The sequence below is a fragment of the Geotrypetes seraphini genome, chromosome 2 (genome assembly GCF_902459505.1).
Source record: "Geotrypetes seraphini chromosome 2, aGeoSer1.1, whole genome shotgun sequence".
NCBI lineage: Eukaryota > Metazoa > Chordata > Amphibia > Gymnophiona > Dermophiidae > Geotrypetes > Geotrypetes seraphini.
The window spans coordinates 134413842-134427826 of NC_047085.1; positions in this window are offsets into that span (position 1 = coordinate 134413842).

Below are 13985 nucleotides of genomic sequence, written 5' to 3' on the forward strand. Positions count from 1 at the left end.
GGTATTGGTACCCTCAGTTCTTCATATTCATATGTGTTATAAAAGGAGCATCACTCAATGATGGGTCTAGATTTCTACAATATGGAGTGCTCCGGGGAGACCTGGTTTGCACATTTTTTTTTTTTTAGTATATTTGATGTATATATCTGATTGATTTGTTTGGTTTTATCTATGGTTTATTGTAACCCACATAGGTTTGGTGGGACATAAATATTTTCAATAAATCAATTTTATACACAGTTTTATCATTTTTGCTTTTAGTAAAACAATATCATATGCCTGGATTTGCTTTTGCACTAATTCACTTTAACAGTGATTAGACTTCATTGAAATGAATTAGAAGGAAATGAAACATTATGAAAGCTCATTCGTCAGTTTCACTATAGTAGAACTCATTTACTTGTGTGTGTATATTTATGGAGAGAGAGAGAGAGTTCTAGCATAAAGCAACATTTGATACTGACTCTGGTAGGGTTAAAGCAAATACTGCTATGCAAAACGTCCTGTGACTCATCCAGCAATGATACATTCTGTCACCTAACTTCTTATAATTCATCTGCACAGTGAAAGCATCCAGTTTCATTTGTTGTCGTCTTCTAGGCCAGTGTCTCTCAAACTGTGTGCCACTGCACAGTGGTGTGCCCTGAAGAGATTCCAGATTTTACTTTAAGGGCCCACGGATTAAGCTATGGGCCAGTAACATTGGCTGCACTGCTGAAGAGCGAAGATTTATGTTATTGGGTTGGGGGGTGGGAAGAAGGGAAGGTCGGGTGGAGAGGTGTTATGGTTGGATGGTGAGGGAATGGATGGTTGCTAGGGAAAAGTGGCGAATGATTGGTGGAATGTTGGTGAATTGGGGTTGGCTGGGATTGGGCAGGAGTATGAGGCTGTGAGAGAGTTGGAATTTAGTATTAGGAATTTAAGGGAGGAGAGGGTGGTTGGGGTGCTGGTGAATGGGTAGTGTAGGGAAGTGGATGGGAGTTAAGAAAATTGAGGATTTTGCCCAACCGTTCTGTCCCGTAAGGGGTGGGATGCTTGTGTGAGATGGTCTAGTCGTTTTGTGAATTGGTGTCAAGTGTGATGGTATAGCTTTTGGGGGTGGGGGTGGGATCTGTCACAGTTTTGGCGGAAAATTGGTTTTCCAGGTGATCAATGATTTGTTTATGGGATTGATACAGGGGATTGATGGAAGGGCAGATACTTGTGTGTGATACCACCACAGGTATTGATGAGGCCGGGCGGCACCGCAGGTCTTATGGGGTGTGGGGGACAAGGGTTGGATCAATGTTAAGAGGGAACACGGTTTGATTTTGTGGGGGCTGTCAGCTAGGTCATTACTGCCTAACTGACATGGGTTGAGGTTTTGGGAAGACCGCTTTGGAAAAATTTCATTGATGTATATTCATGGTTAATGTTATTGCATTGTTTAATAAATAAAACTGCGGCCAGAATTTATTTATCCAAAATTAAGAGGTCTGTGGAGTATTAATTTCTATGTATTGTTGGTTAGAGCGTGAAAGTAGTGTGAATGCCAATGTTAATTTTTTTAAATTCCCTTCATAAGTATACAGTACATTAGAATAGATAACATGTACATCACGTTTGCAAGAGTCTGTCAATGTTATGAGCATCTGTGTGCATAAGGCTAAAACCACAGACAAGCATCATTCTTTGACATGATTGGTCCTTGAAAACTAACAGCAAGTAATTTTATTTTTATATTTCATTCATAGTTTTCCTAACTTGAGCAACAAAGCAATCGAGGCTTTGTTATTGTCTGGATCTTCTTATCTTTGTGAACTTGGATTTTCAGCTCTGACAGAAATTAAATTGAAAAAAAAAAAAAAGAGAATGATTGCAGATGATGAAATGCATGTTTGCTTGTCGACGACTATGGAGCATGTGAGTTAATTTGCACTCAAAAACAAGCACATCTATCACATTCATTAGCAATTCTATTCTATCTACTTTAGAATTCTCAAATTTAATTTTTTTGTTGGTTTTGCAATTTCATAATTTCAATTATAATGTGCTGCAAAAAAATATTTGCTCCATTTAGTGTGCCAGAGCTAAAAAAGTTTGAGACACACTGTTCTAGGATCTCTCTGATTTGCTGTCCAGAGTGCTGTGTAACTGTTGTTGACTTTCTAGCCCTCCCTGCCAAATGGAGTACGCATTCAGTTAGGTTAATCCTTACTGTAGGATGCCATGTACTTAGATACTATACCATCATTACTCATATGGGGGGGGGGGGGGTTCTACACATGGCTTTATGCATATGGAAAGAAAGTACAATAAAATCCTGCTCTTCTTATTTTTGTGCTTCTGTGCCCAATCAGTTTCTGGTGTTAACAGTCCTATTCTATGGGGAAACCTGCAGTTACTTTTGAGTTCATATTGGCACCTAGTCATACTAAGTAATAAAAAGAACCACAAAAGAAGGTGACAGGACTAAAGCATGTCAGACAATCGCGCGCGGACAAAGGAGCTCAGACAAATGCACGCAGGATGTCAGCGCGTCGGGTTAAAAGTTAAATTTAAAGCGCTCTGAGGAAGGGTGTGGGGGGAACACCCCTCAGTTTACATAGAAGTGTTGGTTCTGCCGTTGGGGGGGGGGGAAACACCCCCACACACAGAGAGGAAACTAATTTTTCCCTAAAACGGTGAAAAATTACACTTGTCTCTGTAATGGGGGGATTCCCCCCAAACCCCCAATGGCAGCGCCAACACTTTAAATTTAACTTTTAATCTGGCTCGCTGACATCTTGCGCGCGTTTGTCTGAGCTCCTTTGTCCTCGCGCGATGGAGAAAACCAGAACCTTTGGATTGTTCCTCCTCTTACGTTTCTGGCAAGGTCTGAGAGCAGGAAACAAGTGGCGACTATCACCCCTCAATTTTTGTTAATCATGCATTGTTCAATTTGTTGTTGTATGGTAAATTTTGTATTTATTTTATTGGTATTTATACAGTATACCACCTATCAAGGTGGTTTAAGCGGTTTACAATCAGGTAATCGGGCATTTTCCCTATCTGTCCCAGTGGACTCACAATCTATCTAAAAGTTTCTGAGGCAATGAAGGATTGAATGACTTGCCCAGGGTCACAAGGAGCAGCGTGGGGCTTGAATCTACAACCTCAGGGTGCTGAGGCTGTAGCTTTAACCACTACGCGACCTTAGAATTACAGTGTTCTAAGTGACAATTTTCAGTATTTTTAACTCCGATGACTTCTGGGTTCTATCTGACATGTAGATGTTACAACACTCACGAGGATTTATTGCAACTTAACCATTCCTTCATTTCATAAGAAATTACATGGTTCTATGTACAGAAATTAGTCTATGCATGGGATTACAAGGTTCTAACTGCGAGCCAACTTTCGGTACAGTTAGAACCATGTAATTCTAAGATCGCGACTAGGCTATTCCTGTATGTCAGCCTAAATGGGCCCGATTCTAAAAACAGCGCCCTATGTTGGCGGTAGGCGCCCTACTGCCGCCTAACTTAATTGGTGTACTAATTGGCAGTGCCAATTATAAGACAATTGAAATGATGACACCTAATATCACTGTAGGCGTGGCATCAGGCATTGTAAGGCACCTCCATGGACGCGATTCTTGTGAAAGGTAGGTGCCGGAAATGTAGGCCTTGAAAACCCTGGCCTACATTACCGGTGCCTACCTTTTATGTAGCCACGATTCTGTAAATGGTGCCGTTGCTCATTTGACACATAGTTGGTGACCATTTATAAGGTGGTTGCCGATAACAGCGCCATTTACGGAATCCATGCCAGTTTGTATAGGGTGTCAGAAATGGAGGTTTAGATCCATGCATATGGAACTGTAGTTATAGTTTATAAAAGGTTCACTGAATATGGAGCCTTTTATAAAATATTTGTTGCATCTTGGAAAAATATACAGTATATATTTGGTGGCTTGAAAAAAAGGCCATTTTACAAAAATGTATACTGAACAAGAGTATATTTTTTTATTTTAGTATTTTATATTCCACTTATAACCTATGTGGTTTACATTCTGGTACTCAAGCATTTTTCCCTGTCTGTCCCAGCAGGCTCACTCTCTACCTAATGTATCTGAGGCAAAGGGGGGATTACGTGACTTGCCCAGGGTCACAAGGAGCAGCATGAGATTTGAACCCATCTCTCATCAAGTTTCAAGTTTATTAGGATTTTATATACCGCCTATCAAGGTTATCTAAGCGGTTTTTTTTTTACAATCAGGTACTCTAGCATTTTCCCTCTCTGTCCCGGTGGGCTCACAATCTATCTAATGTACCTGGGGCTATGGAGGATTAAGTGACTTGCCCAGGGTCACAAGGAGCAGCGTGGGGTTTGAACCCACAACCCCAATGTGCTGAGGCTGTAGATCCAACCACTGTGCCACACACTCCTCCATGGGCTTTTCTCTTATAAATAGCACCACAGGCACACATAAGGTGGTGATTTTACATGCCAGAAGCAATCGGTTATGAAGATGAGGGGCTCAGTGAATGCCTTGTACCACAAAATTAACAGCTATGCAATGGCAATGAGCATACAGATTACTGCCACATTTTTTTAAATGTGGCTGTAATCATCGGCTCGTTGCCAAATGTATCCCTTCCTGTTAATTTGTTAGCAGTGATTATCTCACACACTGACAGGAAGGGTGACATAAAAAATAAAAGCCCCCTGATCTGGGTAACAAGTCACTTCCCTGGATCCAAGCATAAATGGTCTGCCAATCAATACTTAGGAATCATTATTGATCAGGAACTCTCTTTCAGGATACAGATAACTATTCTAGGGATGACCTGCTTTTCTTTATCTGTCAATTTTGTGTCAAGTGACCTCTTGTGTGGGGCCTCCCCAACATAATGTGTGCATTGTTTCACAGATTCCTATATTTTCCTGCGCATATCTTCTCAAATTACATTTCTCTGTGCTCTCATTATCTCTTGTTTAGATTATTGTAATGTCATTTACTCTGGGCTGTCTGCTTCAACACGCTTTTTGTTTCCAAATAATACAGAACACTGCTACGTATATGAACTCTTACATTGGCCAAGCTCATTGGTCATGTGACGCTAGTCTTTATCTACTATCATTGGCTGCCCATTACATACCGTATTCAGTTTAAGATTCTTGCCCTAACCTAGAGATCCATTCATCTTGGAATTCCCTCCTATCTTTCCACTTATGTTAATCCCTGCTTACCTCCTAGGCTCCTGTGCTCTCTCAATGACCGTTGATTATAAGAATATAAGAATTGCCGCTGCTGGATCAGACCAGTGGTCCATCGTGTCTAGCAGTCCGCTCAAGTGGCGGCCCTTAGGTCAAAGACCAGTGCCCTACAGAATTAAAGAATTAGACCTTGCTCGAAGCAGTGCATTCTACTATTTTGTGCCTTCTGTATGGAATGCTCTTCCTAACAATATCCATTTAAATCAATGGTCTCAAACTCAAACCCTTTGCAAGGCCACATTTTGGATTTGTAGGTACTTGGAGGGCCTCAGAAAAAATAGTTAATGTCTTATTAAAGAAATGACAATTTTGCTTAAGGTAAATATTTTATAAATCTTTTCTTTTAGCTAAGTCTTAATAATATTGTAATTTATAGCTAAAGGGACATATGATCAAGAAACTGTTTTATTTTACTTTTGTGATTATGATAAACATAATCAAAATAGTACCTGGCGGGCCGCATGCGGCCCTCGGGCCATGGGTTTGAGACCACTGATTTAAATTTATCATACCAAAAATTTCAGATGACCCTCAAGACTTTATTGTTCCAGAGAAATTTTAGAAACCAACCTGCTATCAGCTGCATGTATGTAATTCTTACAATTAAGACTTATCTTTCCCATTTTTCTTTACTAGACTGTGATGATTAATTGGTCTACTCTACAATCTTAATATGGAGTTCTATTCCTGTTTCGACTAGCTTTTTAATTTTATTATGTAAACTGCCTTGCAATGATCGCAGGAAAGATGGTATATCAAGTAAAAAACAAACAAGCTATAACCATAGCACTGAGTTCTTCACACTTCACTGAATCTGTTGATCACTGCTCTTCAGTTTTAACTTCGCATTTCCCCATCTTCACTACAAAAGAACTCTAGATATTAAAGCTTGTCTGAAACAAAAACACAAAGCCATGCTTCAACTCCAAAGGTCCACTGCAGTTAAAACTCCAACCAAGGTAGGGTTGGAAGGGGGTCCAAAGTAGGACACAAGCTTATCTCTGTAGACTATGTTCCAGGGCAGACCCTGGGTTTTAAAAGAGTTCCAGCTGATGATGTCACAGATGCACTGGACTAGAGAGTTGCACGGGGACAGAAATCCCACCCATCCCCGCCCGTCCCCGCCAGGATCCTCTCCATCCCCACCCGTCCCCGTCAGGATCCTCTCCATCCCCACCCGTCCCTGTCAGGATCCTCTCCGTCCCCACCCATCCCTGCAAGTAACTACCTCCATCCCCACCCATCCCCATAAAAAGCAGCAATTACTTTTGAAAGGATCATCAATTCCACAGTTTCTTTTGTGTTTGCGCTGCTGTTTGCCTTGTGAAATTTATTTGGTGGAACCCTTTTTTTGTTTTCTGTTCAGGTAATTAACTTATAAACCCCCTCTTTTACTAAGACTGATGTGTCCATTATATTATATGGACGAACCCTGCTTCCAAAGTCTTCCATCCCCGTGGGAGTCCCGTTGGCTAGAGGGGGGGGGTCCCCTTGGGAATCCCATGGGCCAGAGGGGGTCCCCGTGGGTGTCCCATGGGTTAGGGGGGATTCCTGCGGGATTCCCGCAATCACCGCTCCCGTGCAGACCTCTACACTGGACCCATTGTCTCAGGGAGTCAAACTCAACATACTCAAGGTAGGACTTCTGCTCTCTCCTTTCCCAATAGTTTTCAGTTTTGTTTTGTTTTTGTTTCTTATGTTTAAAGTGCTTAAAAAAAAAAAATCAGCTTTAGGACTGGCACAATTGACTCCACAACTCTGCGGGTGAGTGTTTATTCAAAGGAAAATTAGGGCTCCTTTTACAAAGGTGCACTAGCGGTTTTAGCACACACTAGCTGCTACCGCCTCCTTTTAAGCAGGCAGTAGTTTTTTCGGCTAGCGCGTACTAATCTTGTGCGTGCACTAAAAACGCTAGCGCACCTTCGTAAATGGAGCCCTTAGTCTTTAAAGGTAGCCAAATATTTAAATGTCTTCTTTGGAAAACAGTGCTGAATCCCGCAACTTTTACCATACTGAATTGCATTTGTTAATGTGGAAATAATTTTTTTAAAAGCTGTGAATAACTAACCCCTTCTGTTTGTAGGTCACACTTAAATATTTATACTGTATATACTGTATAAATATTGTATATATTTACAGTATATATATATAGTATATATAATTATGACCTTTATTATCTAGTAGAAATAATTCAGCTTCTAAGTTCCCTGAATATGTTTTCACTGTCTGAAAATCATTTCCATGCAATTCATGCAGGTGATGTACCTATAAATAAATGTGACATGAATACAGCTGGTGTAATTATGGCAGGCAACTGAAAGGTGTACATGACTGCAATAAATAGGATACTACATAAATAAAAGATTAATGGGAAAAGCAAAATCACATGGGCTTTATTCCTCCCATTTGAATTCTACAACAGAGCTAGTATGTGTCTTTTTTTAAAATAATTTTTTGTTAAAATGTGTAGCATATATCTCCTGTCCTGACATTTAAAAAAGGGCCAAAATACCATGATATATCACATAATGGAATGCACACCAGGTGTATAAAATTTTTTTCTCAGTTTTCTCCATGGCTTATTTAACCAACCCCTCCCCCCCTTATCAAGTTTTGCTAGAGATTTTTAACACATGGGATAAGGTAAGTGCTCTGACTCTCATAGGAATTCTATAAGCGTTGGAGCTTTTACCGTGCGGGCTCATGCTAAAAACCTCTATCGCAACTTGATAAAGGGGGCTCCTAGTAATTTTAGTAATTTCATATGACTTATGTCTATTTACATGTCTCAAATATTAGGGAACAGAGAACCTCAGCAGTTATGGGATTTCTTTCTAGTCAAAGAGAACTTAGAAACAGAGATTTTAAATTAGATTAGTCACGTCAATCCATTCTCTGGTGGATAACAACTTGCATCAGTGTACTACTCCATACACGTTTACCATGCTCTGCTGAAGACAAGCTTAGCATTGATATATTGGGAGGATCAGATTCCCTTGCAACTAGAAAACATGATTCTTTCATACTGTAGCAGCAAGGAGGGATAGAATCCTAAGACAGTGTCAGACATCCTAACAGGAAGTCTGGGCAGGCGGCACAGGAATATTTATACTGTACACTCTGCCCGTGCCAACACCACATTTGCAAAGGTCACTGCCATCACTGGCACTTTCCCCATCAGAGACTGTTATTGCAGGGGAAACGCTGGGCTGCCTGCATCTTTAAAGGATTACACTTCTGGATGTTGCCACTATTTAGGTTTCCGCCAGGTACTTGTGACCTGGATTGGCCACCATGAAGATTGGATACTGGGCTAGATGGACCATTGGTCTGACCCAGTAAGGCTATTCTTATGCTCTGGCTAGAGGAGGCATGACTTGTTCTCTGTGCCTAAGGGCAACCAGCAGTAAATGCCTCATTGTATTAAGAGGTCCCTGAATTAAGCCATGTGAAAATGAAGCACTAACTACAAAGTCAACCCTATCGTGTTTCCCTGAAAATAAGACACTGTCGTATATTAATTTTGGACCCCAAAAACGCACTAGGTCTTATTTTCATGGAAGCTGCCCAATCACAAACCCACAGCATCTTTCTGTTAATAATTTTCAGAGTGCTAGCAAATTTTTCCATTTTCATAATGTACAAAATATAATAATTTCACCAGATTTAAGCCGGTACATTTTTCAACTCGTATCAGTTTACCTGTATCAATCGGTAATATATTACAATCATCTTAAATTATTTTTTTATATCAATACTTCTAATTGGAATGGACATTTAACAATAGTAATAGTAATTTGACGCAATGTTTGGCTCTTGGCACTATCTCACTTTTGCCAATAATAATGTCAATGCTGGGAAAGCCAAACCCTCCCCCCGCCAACCCTTCCATCTCTCCCTCCCCACGCCGACTGCGAGACCGACATACCATTACCTTCGACAGCAGCATCGCGGCAGTAATCTAAGCGCTTCTCTGCCGCATCATTGATGATGTCACCAGCAACGTAGCACTCGGAACACCATGGTGGGAGCAGGCCTGAAGCAGCCCATTTAGATTACTGCCGCGACGCTGCTGTTAAAGGTAATGGCACGTTGGTCTCGCGGTCGGCGTGGGGAGGGAGAGATGGAAAGGTCGGGGGGGGAAGCGCTGCTGCCGATGAATTCAGGGACTAGGGCTTATTTTTGGGGTAGGGCTTATATTAAGACCTACCCCGAAAATCATGCTAGGGCTTATTTTCGAGGTAGGTCTTATTTTCGGGAAAACATGGTACATGATGCAAGCAACAGGCTTTCCCGAGTGCTTGTTAGAATAATATAGGAAGCATGCTTGAGAGTCAGTGGCGGCGCATAGTAAGGGTGAGCAGCACATGGGGCGGTGGTGCCCCTCCCTTGCCCTCTACTCCACCATCTGTGCGTGCGTCCCTCTCCTTTCCCCTGCAACTTTTTAAATTTCTCCACTATGAGCAGCATGCCCATGTCGGTGTCGGCTCACCATTTGATGTCACTTCATAGGCACAGATCCCATAAATGACATCAGAGGGAGTGCGCCGATGCCAACGCAGGCAGCAATCTCACACAGGGGAAGTAAAAAAGGTACGGGGAAGGCAAGAGGTGTGCGGCAAGAGGAGGAGGGGGGTCAGAGAGGAGGAGGGGTGCCATGCCCTTAGGAAGACCGCCCCCTCCCCCCACCCATTGTTGAGAGCCTAACCCCGACAGGCATAGTAATGTGTCTGGTTGCCACTCTTTAGGTGTTTAAAAGGCTCCGAGCAGGACTTGAGTGCTGGGCACAGTTTTTTCCGATTAAGCCAGGTATGTGCAGCACTCAAGTAGACAGAAGCCCAGTCTGAAACTTACAGTTAGAAAGAGCTGGAACAGAATTGTGGTCATAGACCTGGAGTCAGAAATGCAGATCACTCAGTTGGGACAGAAGCTAGCAGAAAATTAGAAGTGAAATCCTGGAGCAGAGAAACTGGCTGATAGAGATTCTGCTTGCTGGAAGTTCAATGGTAACTGGGTTAGCTGGCCTTTTGCTTGATGCAAACAGCTCCCTGCTTCACAGCAACCCTTTAGACCAAGCATAGTCAATCCAAGGGCATGGCTTTTGGGAACCTCGGACATAGCCTTCTCTATTGCTTCCACTTGTCTCAAGGTCCTAGTTAGGCTGATGTTGCTTCAAACTTTTCTCCATAATGGGACTGCATTATATTTTCATGGAGGGGAGTGACTGATAGTGGCCATAATATTAAGGGTCAAGGCTGGAGCTTATGCTATTGAACTGGTATATTTTAAGAAGAAAACATCAGGTCCAAGTCCTTTGTCAGATAGAGGCCCCCATAGGCTGTATGCTGTAAAACTGGTACAACAAAATAGCAGTGTCCTGGGGCCAGCCAGCAGCGAAAGGGTGGTATAACCATAGATGTTCACATACATTTCATGTAGGACATAACTCAAAACTCAAAGTATTATTCAAGTCTGGGCTTTGACTAGGTCACTAAAGGACATTTACTTTCTTCTTGCAGAGCCACTCAATTGATGCCTGTGCTTAGGATCATTATCTTGAGGGCCAGCTTAACCATTAGTTATTTTAGGTGGTTACCTAGGTTGGCAGCTTCTGAGAGAAGCAAAACAGCAGTTGTAGTCACAGTAAAACAATAGGTCCTGACAGTCACACTAATTGAAACCACCTCTCTTTCTTCTCCTGCATTCCCAGCTGCGTCTTGCATCTCCTCCCAAGAAGTCAGATCACTGGTCTGGAGACTGATACTCGCTTCATCAATAAGTGACAGCATCAGTAAGAATCCGGTTAGGTGGGGATTACATTGATTTTGCAGCTCTTCCAGCACCAAGATCTCTGATGTAATTTTCTGCTCCAACTGGAAATACTGAACTGCTCCAGCAGCAACACTGCGGGGGTGATCTTGCCAAGGGTGGCTGTATTAACCTTCGGGATCAAATTTTTACTCCATCAAAAATGACAAAGACTAGGGGCTCCTTTTACTAAGCGGTAGCGTTTTTAGCGCACGCTGAAGATTAGTGCGCGCTAACCCCCGCGCTACATGGAAAATACTAACGCCAGCTCTATGGAGGTGTTAGCGTCTAGCGGGTGCTAAAACTGCTAGCACAGCTTAGTAAAAGGAGCCCTAGGGGACATTACATGAAGTTACAGGGAAATACTTTTAAAACCAATAGGAGGAAATATTTTTCCACTCAGAGAATAGTTAAGCTCTGGAACATGTTGCCAAAGGATGTGGTAAGAGCGGATAGCGTAGCTGGTTTTAAGAAAGGTTTGCACAATTTCCTGGAGGAAAAGTCCATAGTTTGTTATTGAGAAAGACATGGGGTTGCTTGCGGTTGTATGGAATGTTGCTATTATTTGAGTTTTTGCCATGAGGAAATGGCTGTAGGGAGTTCCCGTCGTAGTCTCAAGATACAACGGGAACTCACAGCAGCCATTTCCTCATGGCGATCTGCAAGGGGCAGGAGCGTAGGAAGATCGCTCCTGCCCCGAAAGCCCTCTAGACCACCAGGTAAGGCCGGGAAGGCGGCAGGGAGATGGGGGTGGGTCAGAGCCAGATATTCGCGGTTTTTCGCCATTTGCGGTCCGGCTCTGCCCGTATCCCCCGCGAATAACGAGGGAGAAGTGTACTATTCTTTTTTTTTTTAAAATTAATCTTTATTGGTTTTCAAACTTTGACAGTGCCATACAATTAATTTAGATATAAACACTACAAAGAAGTCACTTTAAATACACAATTAATACATAAAAACAATCATTCCCCCATAACTTATTATCTTAATTAATCTTTATTCATTTTTAAAGCTCCCAGTAAGTGTAGCATATAATACAATCATTTATACTTAAATCACACTTAATATATCATCAAATTCTAAACTATATCGATTAATCCCTCTCCCTTGTATCCTATAGTTATTCATAAGAAAGAGAAATCATAAAATATTTCCCCCCCCACCCTACCCTGGACATATATGAACCAAAGGGAAAAAAATTAATGCTATTCTTATGTTCATGCCATCCTTGAAGAGCTCAAGGACATATGTACTATCAAAGCAATTCTAGAACTGGGTGCAAGTGGTGCACATAGGTGCAGTGGTGTAGTAAGTGGGGACAGACCGCCCTGGTCTCTCCTCCTCTCCACCCCCACATACCTCTTTAAATGTTCACTGGCGCGAGCAGCATCTTCCACCTGCTGATCGTGCTGGCCTCGGATCCCTTCTGATGACACATCGTGGTCATGGGACCAGGATATGATGTCAGAAGGGAGCCAAGGCCGGTATAAACAGCAAGTGGAAAATGCTGTTCGCACCAGTGAATATTTCAAGAGGTATAGGGGTGCATGGTACAGCTGGGAAAAGTAGGGGGTGCGTGTTGTGGTGATGTCGGGCACCAACCTCCTTCACTGCGCCACTGTATAAGTGGCACTTTAATTGGCACATACACACACAAGTGTACTATATGTTAGTCTATAAGAGAGTGTAAGTGCAATGGGGTGTACATGTGGGTGGAGCATTGATTGAATAGGGACAAGTCACCTACTTATGTTCACATCTTATAGAATACTATAAGTAGCATGAACCAAGTAGGGATGCCCTTCCCTTCTCTCCATCTTGGTCCAAAGCCTGCTCCCCCTCACCTTTTAAAATATAAGGGGGCCACTGGCACAGCAGTGATTCTCCAGTGCTGCTTGCAGCTTCTTTTGTACTGTTCCTATACTGCGGGCCGCCTCCTCTGATGCAACTTCCTGTTTTCCACATGGTTGGACCGTGGCAGAGGAACAGCACAGAGAAAGCCATGAGCAGTGCTGGAGAATCACAGCTGCATCAGCAACCTCTTTACATTTTAAAAGGTGAGGGGGAATGTGCTTCCCATAGGGGCTCCTTGGAACTGTTGTTCCCTTCCCCCCTCTCCCCCCCCCCCCATTGCCAGATCTGAGGTCATTGCTAGGGCAGCACTTTGCTTCTTCTCCCAATTTCCATAATTTAACACTTGCAAGGTCATTTCCAGCACATCTTGTTCCCTCATGGCATGCCAATTGGTTGTTTGCAGCTGGGTGTTTGCTTAAGCTAATTTGGCCTTTTTCTGTGAAAAAGGTGTGGGGAAGAACACTGGCATAGCAAATCCTGTGGTGTGTTGGGATTTTCTTTATTGTAACATAAACATAGTAGATGATGGCAGATAAAGACCCCAATGGTCCATCTAGTCTGCCCAACCTGATTCAATCTAAAAGTTTGTTGGGTTTTTTTTCTTCTTCTCCTTAGCAGAGGAGCTTGGCCATGCTGGCTAATGCAGCAACTCCTGTTCTCTGAGGAGGGGAATAGCTCACTTTCACAGCCCATGCGTGCTTCCAACTTCCAAAATGAATATGTCAGTCAGTGTGCAAGTGATTGTTTTTTAAACCGACTTGTAATACTATATAAGAACAGAGGCAGCTCTGCTAGCTTTTGTCAGAAGAAGGAAGGGCAAAGGAGAGGAGAGAAGACTGGACATTTAGAGGGAAATATCTGTTTTGCAAACAAAGCTCGACAAACTTTGGAGGCAAAACTTGATGTAAGTTGTCTGTTGTGCTTCATGGATTTTGGCAGACAGTTCCCACTGCCAGAGAGACAATTTACATTGTCAGAGTAGTGAGTCTGCCTCTTGCGAAAAGAACTGTCACTGAGATGCACTCTCCCTTTTCTCCCACTGACTGTAGTGGTTGCACTGTGCTGATGCCTCTGCGCCTTCA